A 14,948-nucleotide genomic window follows, 5' to 3' on the forward strand; every position below is an offset into this window, starting at 1 on the left:
AATTTTCCTATGCCTTTTATTAGATAACCACACATGAAAAATTTTTGTGTTCCTATCACCATCCATTCTCCATTTGATTTTAGCCATCTGCGCCAGTCTTATATCCTCCCTTCGCCTCCAAGAATACAACTCATTAGAACACCTCACTAGCTCCCATTCAATATCATTATCCCAATCTCTCTGCAACAAATGTTCAAGACTCTCAACCTTATCTTCAAGAATAGCAATATGATTATTAGTTCTCCCAAACACCCTCTTGTTCCATTCACGTAACGCCACCTGAAGCTTTTTAAGTTTGCTAGCTAATTTAAAAAGCCCCGAACCTGTGACAGATTCAAACCACACATTTTGAACAAAATTCATAAAATCCAGGTGTTCAACCCACATTTGCTGAAATCGAAATGGAGGGGGGCCATAAGAGAAAGGATCAATTAAAAATTCTATAAACATAGGACAATGATCCGACGTTGTCCTTGGAAGATACGAACAATGAGCATTCGGGAATAAAGTCAGGAAATTTGCATCAAGTAACACTCGATCCAACTTTGCCCAAGCTCTAGATAATCCCTGCTGACCATTGCACCATGTAAACTTACCTCCTTGTGAATTCATATCCATCAACCCGCCCTGATGAATCCATCTATTAAACTCATCCATTGCAACTCTATTCCGTGGATGCCCACCACACCTTTCCACATCCGACCGAATTATGTTGAAGTCCCCAGCAAACAAGCAAGGCTCAACATCCATTCTATCCGAACTCAGCTCCTCCCAAATCATCTGTCTCTCATACCTATTACACTTAGCATAAATAAAATTTCCCAAGAAATGAAAATCTCCTTCGCTAATACGTAAAGACACGTACTGCGAACTCCTGCGGACCACCTGCACATCCACTTCATTTTTCCAAAACACCCAGATTTTTCCACCATCATTCTCATTTGTTATCACCTTATCAAACTGCAATATCCGCATGAAACTCTGGATTTTATCCACACTCTGAAAAGGTTCCAGCAACACTACCATCTTTGGCTTATGTTTAGACAGCAGTTTTTGTAAACGTCTCTTAGAAGTACCTAAACCTCTTATATTCCAGACTAATATTGAACCAGTCATTGAGTAAACTTTTGTGTTCTAGTGATCACCCGCCTGGAGCTCCTGATTTTCTCAAACTGCCGCTTTTGATATTTTCTCTTTACAACTTCATCTTCTGCATCTGAATGATATTCCTTCTTCTGCAAAAATACTTCCGCATTTTTCTCAGGTTCCGGATCAGACATCGAACCATCTTCCAAGCGTACCTCTTCCTCATGAACATTATTAACCTCCCTTTCTGCAGAACTAGGAACTACTTCCCCCTCCCTCATGTCCGTTTCCAACTCTGTTTCCATTAAGTGGTTCGAGCAATCCATTTTTCCTTCAAAACTTACTTCATTTCTTCCGTAAGATCCGCAATCTCAAGATTTTCCTCTTGATCCTTTTCCAGTTCCAACTCCTCAACCAAAAGAATGGGATCACCTAACACCCGATTCTCTTCAGTACCTTTGTTTGTTTCAACTTATGTATCCTCAACAACTGGGGTAGTAATCTTTTCCGTCGGCTCTTCCACAATCAGTTCTTGTTGTCGAACCCACACATTACTTCCTACACTCTTTTTCCCAGCACGGCAAGTCTTTAAATTGTGCCCCTGTATTTTACACTTAGAACAGAATGCAAGCAGAGTTTCATATATAATTTCTTGCTTTCGGCTAGTTCCCAGACCAGGCATCCCAATCCAAAAATAAGGTAAAGGTTTCTTTGTAGCATCCATTTCCACACAAATACGAGCACCATCGGTTCGAGTAACACAACGAGTAGAGTTATCACTTCTAATAAATCTACCAATAGGGGCTGTAAGAATTTTAAGAAAGGACTCATGATAATAGTTAGGAGGCAAACTTGGAAGAACAATCCACACCGGTACAATCGAGGGTTCTTCTTCTTCTTTAAAGTTTGGAGTCCAGTGAAATGGACGGTAAGGAATCCCGTCTACATCATTAACTTCACGAGCCAGAGCCTTCATGCAGTCTTCTTCTGAAACCATTCTGATAAATACATTCCGAGGATGCCTCATGTTAGAAACGACTGGAATGCCATCAAGATTCCATTGCTTTTGAATGAAGGCCCTAATGGCATCCAAGGATGGTCGGTTCCTCAGAAACTTCAAAACAATCGAGTTCCGAAAAGGCTCGGCAGATCATTGGATTTCCTCCTTAGAAAACTGGAAAAAAATTTTGCCATCCTTGGTTTTCGGCAGATGGTGCGCCACAGACATTCTGGAAGAGGCTGAGGAACCACCGATACGAGATCCACGAAGAGACGTCGACCTCCGTTGTTAGCAGCAGCAGCCATAGAGTACTTGCGTCAAAAGTAGCAGGAAAAAACTTTCTATATCTCCTTATTACAAAAACTTTCTATATCTCCTTATTACATACTTAGTTGATCAAGAAGTTTAAAAAATAAAACATTTCAAAGCATCTCGCGGATCATTTCCAAGACCATTTCCAGGAACATCACGATTAACTCCAATTTATGGTCAAGGTCTAGTTCCTCCTCAATTATCCTCAACCAAGGGTTGGAACTTATTACCATTTTCTAGTCCTATCACAGCTTCTATCATTCCAAGTTGGGACATCATAGTGAGATTCCTTGAAGTTTTAGTAAGTTAACAACCAATATACACATAAATAATATAAACATGACAAATAATAAACATGAGATGAATGCATAACATGCAGAAAAACCATATTTGTCTCTCATCCATATTCTTCAACATCTTTTAGAGAACTTTGATGCACGTTTTCTTACAGAGAACGTTTTTTATCCTCTCAAATCAACTCCTTTCTTTACTTAGAATCATCCTTAACATATGGTATCATCACAACTCCTCATTTGCACCTGAGTGCCTGTCGATGACCGCAACCCCATTTTGGTTGAGAGTCAAGACCACGTCATTAGAGCTGCATAGATATAACTTTCAATGCAATGATCATAACTTTTTATAGCATATGCACCAACCGACATTAAATACCATAACTTGACTTCGCCCTGGAATTTTTTAAAGAGGAACCAGTCAAAACTGGTTAATTGTTCTTCGTCAACCCAGGGGTTATCACTCCATTTTTAGTCACTCTAGAGTGGACAGATGAGTTTCACTAGGATATTCCCCCATCCTAGCCTTAGGTCGTTAAAATTTTTTTTTCATGCTATGCTTATGACAAAACATATTTCATGACGTGTGCATCTTGTAACATGTAATATGTTTCATGAAAAAATGACATATTTCCATGTATCATGCTCAATAGTACATGTTCATGCAAAATCAACACATGCCATGTAAGTGACCAAATGCTCATCATGTATCATAAGGCATTTCAAAATAAAAATAACATGTATAACATGAATGTGGCGTTTACACTTTGCCATATAAACATTATCCAAGAGTAAGTTGGAGGCCAACATACAAACTTTTCGGATTCCAAGGGTCATGTGGATGAAACAAGATATATACTTGAAATTAGAAATTACAAAGTTTGCTGTACAAAACCCATATTTGCACATTTGTCCACACATTACCCAAAATTGCATATATAACCCCAAACTTTCATTATTTGCATTTTGATCCCCAAAACTTCATCACAATTCACAAACTTCTTATATTCCATATTCTAGATCAGTTTGAAGCTTTAGAATTTCATGAATCATACTCCAACTGTGAGAAATCTACTCAACCCGTGGCATGCATATCACTATATGTGATTTAAGCCTACAGCCAAAATCTATCACTCAATCAATCATCAAAATAGATGATAGTGTTCTTAGCATGATTACCTTAGATTTGTATCCTTTATCATCATATCATCATCATATAACATAACCATTATCTTTAGAAACCGAGACTAGTTATAAGGTTTATGGCTTATACTTTGCATATGAACACTAAGAATCTTAAAGAATCATATATTCCTTTTGCTAATCATGCTAAGAACATGCATCTAGATGATACTAAACATGCTTTGAGAATCTTAACCACAATCTTACGTGATGAACTTCAACTTAATAGAAACCGAAACATATTTGATGATCAATCCAAGATATCAACTTAAACTTAGCATGGCATGTGGTTTTTCTTCAAATATCAACTCTTAATTATCATTGCAAGACCTTAGTTAAGCTCATGATAGTGTTCAACTGGTTTTTAGGTGCACTATTCCTCTTGTGTATATGTAAGAAGGTGCAGCTCTTGTCCCTACACTACGTTTGACTTTCTAGATTTGATTCTTGAGGGGGGTTGTGTTTGTTGTAGAAATTTGACCAATGGTATGCATTGAAGGGTATCCGATGGTGCTAAGTATATTTTTTGTGTAGGTTGCACGGTTTTCACATGTCTCATATGGGCATGACATGTGCTGGCATCACATGTCTCATTTAACTAAGTTTGAGTCCTCCCCATATCCTTCTAAGATCCATTGTATCCTATAGGTTCATCTCACTGCCCATTAATCCAAGAATTTCCCAGAGATCATATCTTAAGTAATGGAGGTCATTTGGCTAAATCTTATCTCTAAATACTCAAAAAGATCTCCAAAAGTCCATCATAACCACTTATCCCAATTCGTTAGTCACTATTGCCAAAAATCCCAATGTCTTCTTGGTGCCTTTGCATGATTTGGTGGGGTGTTACCTCCTCCCTCTTGAAAGAAGATTTCGTTCTAGAAATCGAAGAGTATGGCATTAATACATACTTATATATATATATATGCATAAAAGGTTAAAACTTACCAGAGAGGCTAAGGATCTGCATTAGTTGAGGAGTCGGCTAGGGGTGACTCAATCTTGTCATCTTCAGACACTTCATCTTGAGAAAGGTACAATTGTTCTTCTACAAGTGGGTCATAATACATATTTATTCGCTCCTCCTCTAATTCCCTTAACTCCAGTATATAATCTTCCTCATACTCAAGTATTCCTTCTTCTTAGAAATGGTAGATGTGAGCAGATGAGTAAGATGATCCTGATGTTTCGAGTGAGCGGATTCTAGGTACCAACAGCTCTCAAGGTCCTAGTCGTTTTTCAGCTACACAGATTGATCCTGGCTTATCACTTGAAACTCTAGCTGAACTTTGGAGTCGTATTCTAACAGTGATACTGTGTTTAGGATTAGCGATTTGATTTGGAGTTTTATGCCTTTGGCATTCTTACAACGGCATTGCCAATAGGCTCTTGTTGCATTGGCCTAAATGAGTGGATCTGGGGGTGGTTGTCGTTCCTCGTTGGGTAATGCTTAAAAAGATAATAAATAATAGTTTTAATATTATACTTCTCAAGTAATTTTTTTCCTTTCGATTGTCAATTTTAGTATGAAAAGATAATAAATAATAAATATTTTTAATGTGAAAATTTAATTTCTATGCAATTTATCTTATAATAAATCTTAAAATTTAGTTTGTTATGAATTCTATAAGCCTTTTAGCATGAATGTTCTTCTCCCTGTTTAACCCCCCCCCCCCACCCCGAGTTCTTGACAATCTACTCATCCTTCCCATCCAGTTAGATCCCCTTTTGATAGGGGACCACGTCAGTTCCATAGGCACACTTTAAGATTTGCATCAGTTCCGTTGCGTCTGTGTCCTGTTTCGATAGGAGGAGAAATTATTTGTCCAAGCCCCAATATACAAACCCTATGTATGCCCTTTGTAAAAAAGTGCACTCCACCATGAAAAAGTATAAAAAAATTCCTTCTTTTTAGTGGGACCCACATTTTACGAAAGTCTTGCACAAAATTTATGCATTTAGGGCTCGTACATATCATTACTCGTATATCGCTCTTCCCTCAAAAGTGTGTGATTAGTGTTCTACAACATTTATCACATTCAAGATCTTACAGCGCACACTCAATAGCAATGCAGTGGCTTTTCCATCTACACCCTTGACATTAGGCTTGAGAAGTGAGTGTATCAAGCTTGAAGGCATGGGCATCACCGCGATTTGATTGAACGTTCATGTGGTTCCCAGTCTTAAACAGTATAGATCTAGAAGCTTTAAAAACGTCATGATCCTTCTCAGTTCTTCGCAACAAAACAAGACTCATCGATGGTCAAGTCCTCAACAAACAAACACATATTTCTGAGCATGGCTCCTACAAGTATAGGAAAGATATAGAGAGCTGAAAATAGTTGAGTACCGAATGCCTTGTTTAACAAAATGTTTGCTATTAATGATTCACCACCGAATGGTTGGTGTACATAAATGTTTGCTCCAGTTGTTGGTGTACCAAAATGTTGAAGGTGAGGAGAAATGAGTGTAGGAAATGGAAGAAATGGTGTATCGAAATGTTGAAGGCGAAGATACAGCTAATGTTTCTATGCTTTTGTCCATGTTTTTTTTTTTTCTTTTTTAAAATAAAAGGAAATTACATGGCAGTGACATGTGTCATAAATATAAATACAAATATTTATATAAAGAAATTGTATATATTTATCTACAATTTGTTAAAGTTGTATTCACTTCATTGCATTGCTTTAGCCTCCTAGACTAGGGGTGAGCACCGACTTAGTCAGAGTCGGATTCTCCTAAATCCGACTTAGGAGAATCCGACTCTGACTTTGTTAGAGTTCAAATCTGAACTCCAATTCTGACTCCAACTTGTGTATGCTCCGATCCAACTTGTTGGAGCGGAGTCGAATTCGGACTTTCAGCTTTGGGTTTCTTCTTTTTTTAGCTTCATATTTAGCCGTTTTAGAAAAGAATTTTTTGTGAACTTTCAAATTTTAATTTTTTGAAAAAATTAAAAACTAAATTAAATCATTCATTGCTAATTTAATTCTACAATAATATTTAACTTATTTTTATACTAGACTTATACTATAGCATTACATGTTATTATATTATACTAGTGACTAACTTATTTATAACTTATTTCTACATTATACTTATTTTGGTGTTTAATTACATGTTATTATACTTTAGTAAATTTGTATTGTGTAAGTAATTTATTATACTAGACTTATTAGTTATTTCTATACTAATGTCTAGTTTATTTCTATACAAGACTTATAGTATAGTGTTATTATATATTAGTATTACATGTTATTATACTAATGCCTAACTTATTTCTAACTTAATTATATACAAGACTTTCTAGTATCTAATTCCATGTTATTATACTTTAGTAAATTAGTATATGTGTTATTAATTTATTATACTAGACTTATTTAAATACTAGTGTCTAACTTTTTTTTTTTAAGAACATTTTAATTTTATTAATTTCCAAACATGCTTACAATAAATGAGCAATACATTTAGGAACTTCCTTTATATCAAACATTGAATCAGTAATGCTTAATGCACTTCTTGCCTAAGCATGAGCAACTGAATTAAAACCTCTTTGAATATGAGCAACTATCCATTGTTGAAGTTGAGCCAAGAGAGATCTAGCATCATATATGAGCATACTGGAACTGTCTCATCCTTGAGCACCATTTTTAATACCCTCCACAACATTTAGAGCATCACTTTCTAATATAATCTGTTGGAAACCAAGCTCGAAAGCAAACTTTGAGGCATAAAAAACAGCATAAGATTCTGCTAGATGAGGATTAGGTAACAAATTTTGTTTCATCCTCATAGTAGCCAAAACATGAGAAAACATGAGCCTCACTATCCCTTGCCACAACTAGCCAAAAAAAATATGTTTATCAACCGATGCATCCCAATTAATCTTGACAATACCTTGAGGTGGAGGCATCCAACAAGATGAATATATAGTAGGAATAGAAATCCTAATCTATTGAAATTGATAAATGGTGTGTATTTCGGAAAATCTTTGGCTAGCTTGATTAAAAAGTACTAAAGGAGAAGAGAATAGGTTATCAAAAATCACTGCATTCCTTCTTTTCCACAGCTTCCACATCACCACAACAATATGTAAGAACTCATCTTCTTCAAATATATCAAACAGATTAAACAGCAATTCCTTAAAAGTCTGGTTTGCAATTTTTGCTTTTTGTAACCTTTTTAAGCTATAAAAATAGCCCTCTCTAACAGCAACACAGGGACATAAAGCATGCTCAGTTGTTACCTCAAATAGATCACAGATTGGGCACATTGGATTGTCAACGACCTTTTTCCTATAAAGATTGAGCTTGGTTGGTAAACCTTCATAACATGCCTTGCACAAAAAAACTTTCTCAGCATTGGCAGCTTAAGGGACCACAAATTCTCCATTTATCTCGATTAGAGTTATGAACAGAACACTGACATTTCTTACTTTCCTCAAACTCAACTTACCTATGATAAGCAGATTTGACAGAAAAATCCCATTCCTAGTATAAAACCAGATTTGTTTATCTCCACTTCCACATTAGCTAACTGGTATCCTCAAGATCATCTCAACTTCTTCTTGGTAGAAAATTTGTCTCACAAGCTAGTAGTTCCATTGACATGTTGATTCATCAATAAGATCTGAAACTGGAGCATCTACAGGTATGATAGAATACTTGCTTTGGACCTGAAAATTAGGAGTTTGAGGTAGCCACCTATTAGACCAGATTTTGATATCCTTCCATTTCCTACCCTCCAATAGAGACCTTTCATAAGAACAGGTCTTGCTAGCAAGGGACCTCCATAAATAAGAAGGATTTCTACCCAATTTTGCATTCAAGAAATTGCTTGAGTTATAATGCTTTGAAGCCAAGACTTGAGCTGCCAAAGAGGAAGGATTTTGCACTAGCTTCAATGCTTGCTTGACCAACATGGCCAGATTAAATCCCAAACCCCCCACAGCCTTACTTCTCCCCAGTTGATGCTTTGGAACCCACTGAATCCTCCTCACATTTGATTTCTGTCCCCACCAATAAGCAAGCATAACCCTATGTATTTCATACAAGATGCTTATAGGGATTTTGAAAACCCTATACTATATATGTAGGTATTGCTTGAATGACAGATTTGATTAGAATTTATTTTCCCGCTTAAAAGAGATATTTCATTTTCCAGTTTGAAAGCCTTGCTCTTACTTTATTCATAATACCATTGAAGGAGGCAACTCGAGATCTTCCTATCATTGCAAGAAGGCCTAGGTACTTTTCATAAGATCCAATAGCTCTAACCCACGCAATTCTGATCAAAATATCTTTCACATCTGCTCTTGTATTTTTACTAAAGCAGATTGAGGTTTTATCTATGTTAACCCTTTGACCTGAGGCCAATTCATAGATGGACAAAAGTATATTATAGTGTAATTATATTATTTTATAATAACTAGCACATACTAGTATATTATTGAATTTAGCTATATAAGTTCTAGTTATATAACTATACTAGTATATATGATAAATATATAGATAAATATATATTTTTATAACATATTTACGATATCAAAGTCGGAGTCAAAGGGCAAAGTTGGAGTCAGTCCAGGGACACCTCTTACTCCAACTTTGTGTGAAACTTAAAAAAGAAATCCGACTCTGACTCTGTTTTGTCGGAGTCGATGATAAGTGTGATTCTTATTACTTTTTTATTTATGAAAAATATCAGTTTTCCTTCAATCCTATTGATTTTATTTTATTTCTATATATTTTTCTCTATTTTCTTCAATTTGAAGAAATTAGAAGATTTAGTGTAAAAGGAGAGCATTTTGGTACAAAAGAAGAGACTACGGATCCAAACCGACGAGAGGGGATGAGATCTGAAGAGAGCCGATGTGATTTAGGCAAGAATACTTGGCGACAAGGCTCCGAGCGGTTAGATTGGTCGACCAGTCTAAAAGACTAAGTTAAAAGATCAACCTAAACGACATCATGGGCAACAACTAGCAAAGGTGAGCAGCTTTACCGCTCGGTAGGTTGGCAAGAGGAATCTTTCATTTCCATCAAGAAGCTTACATCTTGGCCATTGAGCGAGGAGACCAATTATATTCAGCGCACACGGCATCTATCTGATGAGACCCTTCCAAGTTCCGTAATTAATATGCTAACCACCAAATCATCCCGAACTCTGCAAATCAAGTCGTTTATTACTGAATTTTCCATTTTAAATAATTCATTTATTCTTGGGATACTTTTGTTTTATGTTAACATTTATCTTTATAAACTATTTTCCAGATCTTTAGGCTAGATTGTAGCTGCATTTATCTTGTTTCCAGATTTGAATTTTGACATTTATTTAATCCTGGCTTGTGGGATGTATAGAAGAAGGAGAGTCTGAGTTTTAGAGTCCAATAGTCCAAAGTCCAGTTTCTTAGTTTAGTTTTTATTCTTTAAGTTTCTTTCAAGGAGGCAGATCTAGAAAGCAGAGGCAAAAGCTGCATGCTTCATCAATCGACTCCAACGAAAAACACTAGTTTTATTGTTTTTATTTTTAGTTTCATTATGAACTAATTTTACATTCTAGAGCTTTGATGTAGTCTAGCCTTGAACACATAATTTATATTTTAAGTTATTTTATTTTCAATATTTCCATGATTGAGTGTTTATTCCTTATTTTTAATGCTTGCAATTTTCTAACTAATTATTGTTCGATCTATTGAATCTCTCAATAAAATCGAGAGGTGATTTGTGATTAAGACCTTTAGGATTAAGCACCATTGGTTAAGCAAACGTAGAGATACTTTATCGCGATTAATGTGATTTTCAAGAAAAATCTATGAGTTTTCAATTAGTTAAATTCACATAGAGATATGATGGGTTATTAGTCGAAGATAGTTTTAATATTATTCGAGGGAAGATATTGAATAGTTAAGAGATTTTTATCATCAACTTGAGGTAATTGGAATTTTATAACAAAGAAGAATATATTGTGTGTATTTTTCTAGGTGAAATCAAACGTTTTAGATCTATTCCTATTATATTTACAATCTTAGATTTTATGCTCTTTTATTCTTAAATTTATTTTTGTTAATTAATTCATTTTAATTTAGATAGTAGAATCTTTCCATTTTTTTGATTTTCCAAATAGTCATTAATTTAGTAAATTTCAGTACTCAATAACAAAATTAATCTCTGTGGGTTCGACATCCGTTTTCTTTAAAACACTTTACTACTTGGTATGATTTTGTATACTTAAAAATATTTTCAGCATAACAGTCAGAGCGGAGTTGGATTTGGTATCGAATTTTCAAATTTTTGTTCAGACAAATCTTAGGCCAACCTTCATATAGGAGGCCAAGACAATACAATAGTCTTAGGCCTCGTTTGGTTGTTGGGATGCACTCAACTGAGCTGAGTTTGGTTCACATTGAACCACTTCTAACATCCAAAAAGAGAATTTCATCGGTAAAAGCACTAAGCTGAGCTGAGTAAAATAACTGTAACACCGATGTAACCCATCCCTAACAACTATACCTGAATAGCGCCAGCATTAGAAAAAAAATGCATTGAAATGATAATCCTGTTGGGTTGTCACTTGTCAAGAATGAAGTCCATAAAAATAGGATCACTTGGCGCGAGGTTTTACATTATGGTTGCATGAATAGCGCAAGGAAAACCCAAGTGCAACTAGGCCTGCAACCCGACTAATCCGATTAGTGTTTAGGATCGACCCGACCCAAATCGATGCCAAAGACAAAACAGGCCGGCATGACCCGACCTGACCCGAGTTTGATGAGTAATAACACCTTTATTCTCAAGAGATCGATATTGATGTGGGCATTGATTAGTTTTAACCACTAAGTGAAAGAGGTATAGAGACACGAACATAGAGAGAAAGCGAGAGTGAGAAGAACTAATAGAGGAAGTCGAAACGAAACTATAACAGAGTGGGAGAGCTTGCCATGGCTGCAGTTGTGTTCAACGAAATTTCTGCGTGGATCCTGCTGGCTCTAGCCGTGGCACTCGTGGGTGACGATGACAGTGGTGGCCACAAGAGCCCCTTAATATCAATTTGGGTTCTCCATTCAAGTGCTGCGTTCGTCACTTTCATGTTGGTTTTCATCGGACCCTTGATGAAATGGACATTTTTTGCAGAGCATCCGATATGGGTTTTATGGGGATTCCTGGATTGTGCTTGGACCGAGCTCTTCACAGTTGATGCAAGCAAGCTCTGCTTTTCTTCTTCAATTTAATTGTTCATTCATTCATATAGTTTGTAAGGTTTGGTTTTTTCCAGTGGTGAAAGGCTTTGTTTTGTTCTTTTTGTTTTTCCAAATCAGCATAAAACTGAGGATTTTCCTTGTGGTTGAACAATGGATCAACAATCTGTATAACATGCTCCAACTTGTGCTTTAAATCAACTACAAGTGTTTATGACGACAGAGAAAAATTGGGAGGGATGACAGCTAGGGTTTGAGATCAATTGTGAAAACGTGTAGTCGGTTTCAGCAGGTTCGACCCACAAACTATTTCAAAAGGCTTTTTTCGGATCGGGTCAGATCGAGTCTCATGGACGGACCGGGTTACGTACTTTTTTGCATAGCCCTAAATGCAACTATGCATTTTTCCATTTATCGTTGACTGCATGGGAGACATATCTGACATGTGAACAGTATTATTTGGTGGGACCCAATTATTTTACAACTTCACATAAATATATCTAAACCCATCTTAACATCCAAACACACCTAAACTCAACTTAAGTGAGCCCCACAAAACTCACTCAACCATCTCAACTCACTATTATTCATAGAGAACTCAACTCAATTCAATTCAGCTTAACATCCAAACACAGCCTTACTTAAGCAATGTGGGGCTCACTATTCTCTAACAAATTTAAAAACTAAATTATAGTTATATTTATAAATTTTAATTTACACTTTCAATTATGCGATAATTTAAGTCCAAAAAAATAAATTATGCGATAATTTAAGGCCAAAAATATAAAGATTGAGAGAGAGAAAGAGAGAGGGGCAGTAATCAACTGCATCCTGAACCTAAAAAGTTACCCTCACCAACCCTCCCCACCTCTACCATCAATTGTGACACCGACCGCCATACTCAAATATCCAACTCTCTCTCTCTCTCTCACGTCTGTGCACTGTTTTCATTTATATATTTGTACCTTATGATTATTTTCTTTCTTTTTTAAAATTACTTCATTTCAAGCTCAAATGCTACAAATGATGGGCATCTGCAAGCTCGAAGCTTGTGGCATAGTGTAGAAGCTCTCTCTCTCACTCTCTCTCTCTCTCTCTCTCTAGAGCTCTCGCGCTTTCTCTCAAAAACTTTCTGACTCTGAATGGCGTACCGAAGAATGGTCTTTGGTAACTTGGATCCGAAGAGGAAGAAGAGTAGAGGTTTTCAGACGAAGCAAGCAGGGAGGGGATCTTACTACGGGAGTTAGGCGTAAGGCGCCAACAAATAATTGGTCTCCACCTGTCACAACCCCGCCCTATGAAGGGCGGGATCGCGACTTACATGCCTGTCCTTTTCTTTCCTTTCATTTTCTTTTCTTTCTTTTTTTTTTCTAATAACATGCGATCGGCATGGACATGACACGTGTACTCTAAATTTTTCGTTTAATAAAGGGAACACTTGATGGACATTCTATTCGAACATTCATCCATAAGAGACTCTCAGAGTCCATCCCAATGTAAAATGTCTATACATAAGCATAACCCATCCTTTGTAACATAAGTGTTCTAGTTAGGGAAGATCCTAATCGTCTGCCTCTCCCTCTGCAGTAATGCCTTGCTCCCCAGCCTTTTCGTCATTACCTGGACGTTTAAAACATTTAAAACAAAATGAGTCGAATACTCAGTAAGTAGTACACCATGAAGTGATTGTACTAGGCATCTATTCTTTTCTTTTGAAAATATGCATACACAAACATTTTTGCTAACTCTTGACAATGCTTTCCACCACAGTTTAAGGAATAAGCCATACTTTCATGCATAAACATTTCATTGCTTTCATGCATAAACATTTAATTGCTTTCATGCATAAACATTTCTTAGAAATAACTTTACTTTACGTTTCACTTTCTTTGGTCGGTACACACTATTACGCCCCGTGTGTTGGGATTAACAGTCTTCTTTTGGACCTGGATTCCGCCCGTAGCCACAGGTTGAGAATCCCTTTTCAGTCAGGGGCAGCACTGGGTGCACTATTAGTACTACTTACCCGTCATTGCAATCTGCCCATTCCTTTGGTACCCTTTTCATTTATTTATATGGTCGTTACGTATTTTCATACATTAAGCATTCATTCATTCATGTCACTCCTTTCAGTCCATTACATTTACAATTCATTCATGGAAAACGTCAATTAAAAGCATGAACTTAACATCATCTTTTCATTTAACAGTGCATTCATGAAGAAACATCATTTTTAAAGCATGAGCTTAAACATCATTTTTTTATAGCATCCATAAAACGTTAGTTCATAGGGACATCTTAAAATGGTCCTTCGCGTCATTTATTGCATCAGTTCATAGGGACATTTTAAAACTCGTTTAAAGCATCACTTGAAGTATAAGGCATGAGACATTAATTACCTTTCATTTGCAATCAAAACATTTTCATCATATTTCTTACTTCGATGGACATGCATTTTTATGAAAAAGATACATTTTCATGCTATACTACATATAGGAATAATCAATAACTTTATTGAGAGAGCATGTATGGAAACCTCATGACTTAGAACCTACGTGCATGCATTACCTTATACACATATACACAATTATAATCGATAGGATGCTTAACAGGGGCTATCAAGAAAGGGCTTGTACATACTATATTCATTTACTCTTTTCTTTATAAGAATATTTGCAATCAAAGAGAGAGACATTCTTTCATAAAGAGAACTTGGTGTAAGAAGTATGGTCATAGCTACTTACCTCGATGCTTTAAAAGTAGGTTCCTTGAATCTTGAAAATAAACTCATATTCAATGAAATGAAATGAACGTATTAAAATTCATTTCACATTAAGCCTTACTATCCGACACTTTTATGCGCTCACTTAAATTTCACATT

At 36.1% G+C, this 14,948-nt stretch overlaps 1 long non-coding RNA gene across 1 annotated transcript; it reads right to left on the bottom strand.

Moving 5' to 3' along the window:
• Positions 1 to 243: 243 nt before the first annotated feature.
• On the bottom strand, positions 244 to 11,790 carry LOC121241058. The gene is made up of 3 exons (XR_005935642.1): positions 11,603 to 11,790; positions 8,289 to 8,294; positions 244 to 253 (listed from the first exon to the last, which is right to left on the bottom strand). It is a non-coding gene; the product is annotated as an uncharacterized LOC121241058 (long non-coding RNA).
• Between the last annotated feature and the right edge of the window lie 3,158 nt (positions 11,791 to 14,948).

This window comes from Juglans microcarpa x Juglans regia, chromosome 7S (genome assembly GCF_004785595.1).
Source record: "Juglans microcarpa x Juglans regia isolate MS1-56 chromosome 7S, Jm3101_v1.0, whole genome shotgun sequence".
NCBI classification, from domain to species: domain Eukaryota; kingdom Viridiplantae; phylum Streptophyta; class Magnoliopsida; order Fagales; family Juglandaceae; genus Juglans; species Juglans microcarpa x Juglans regia.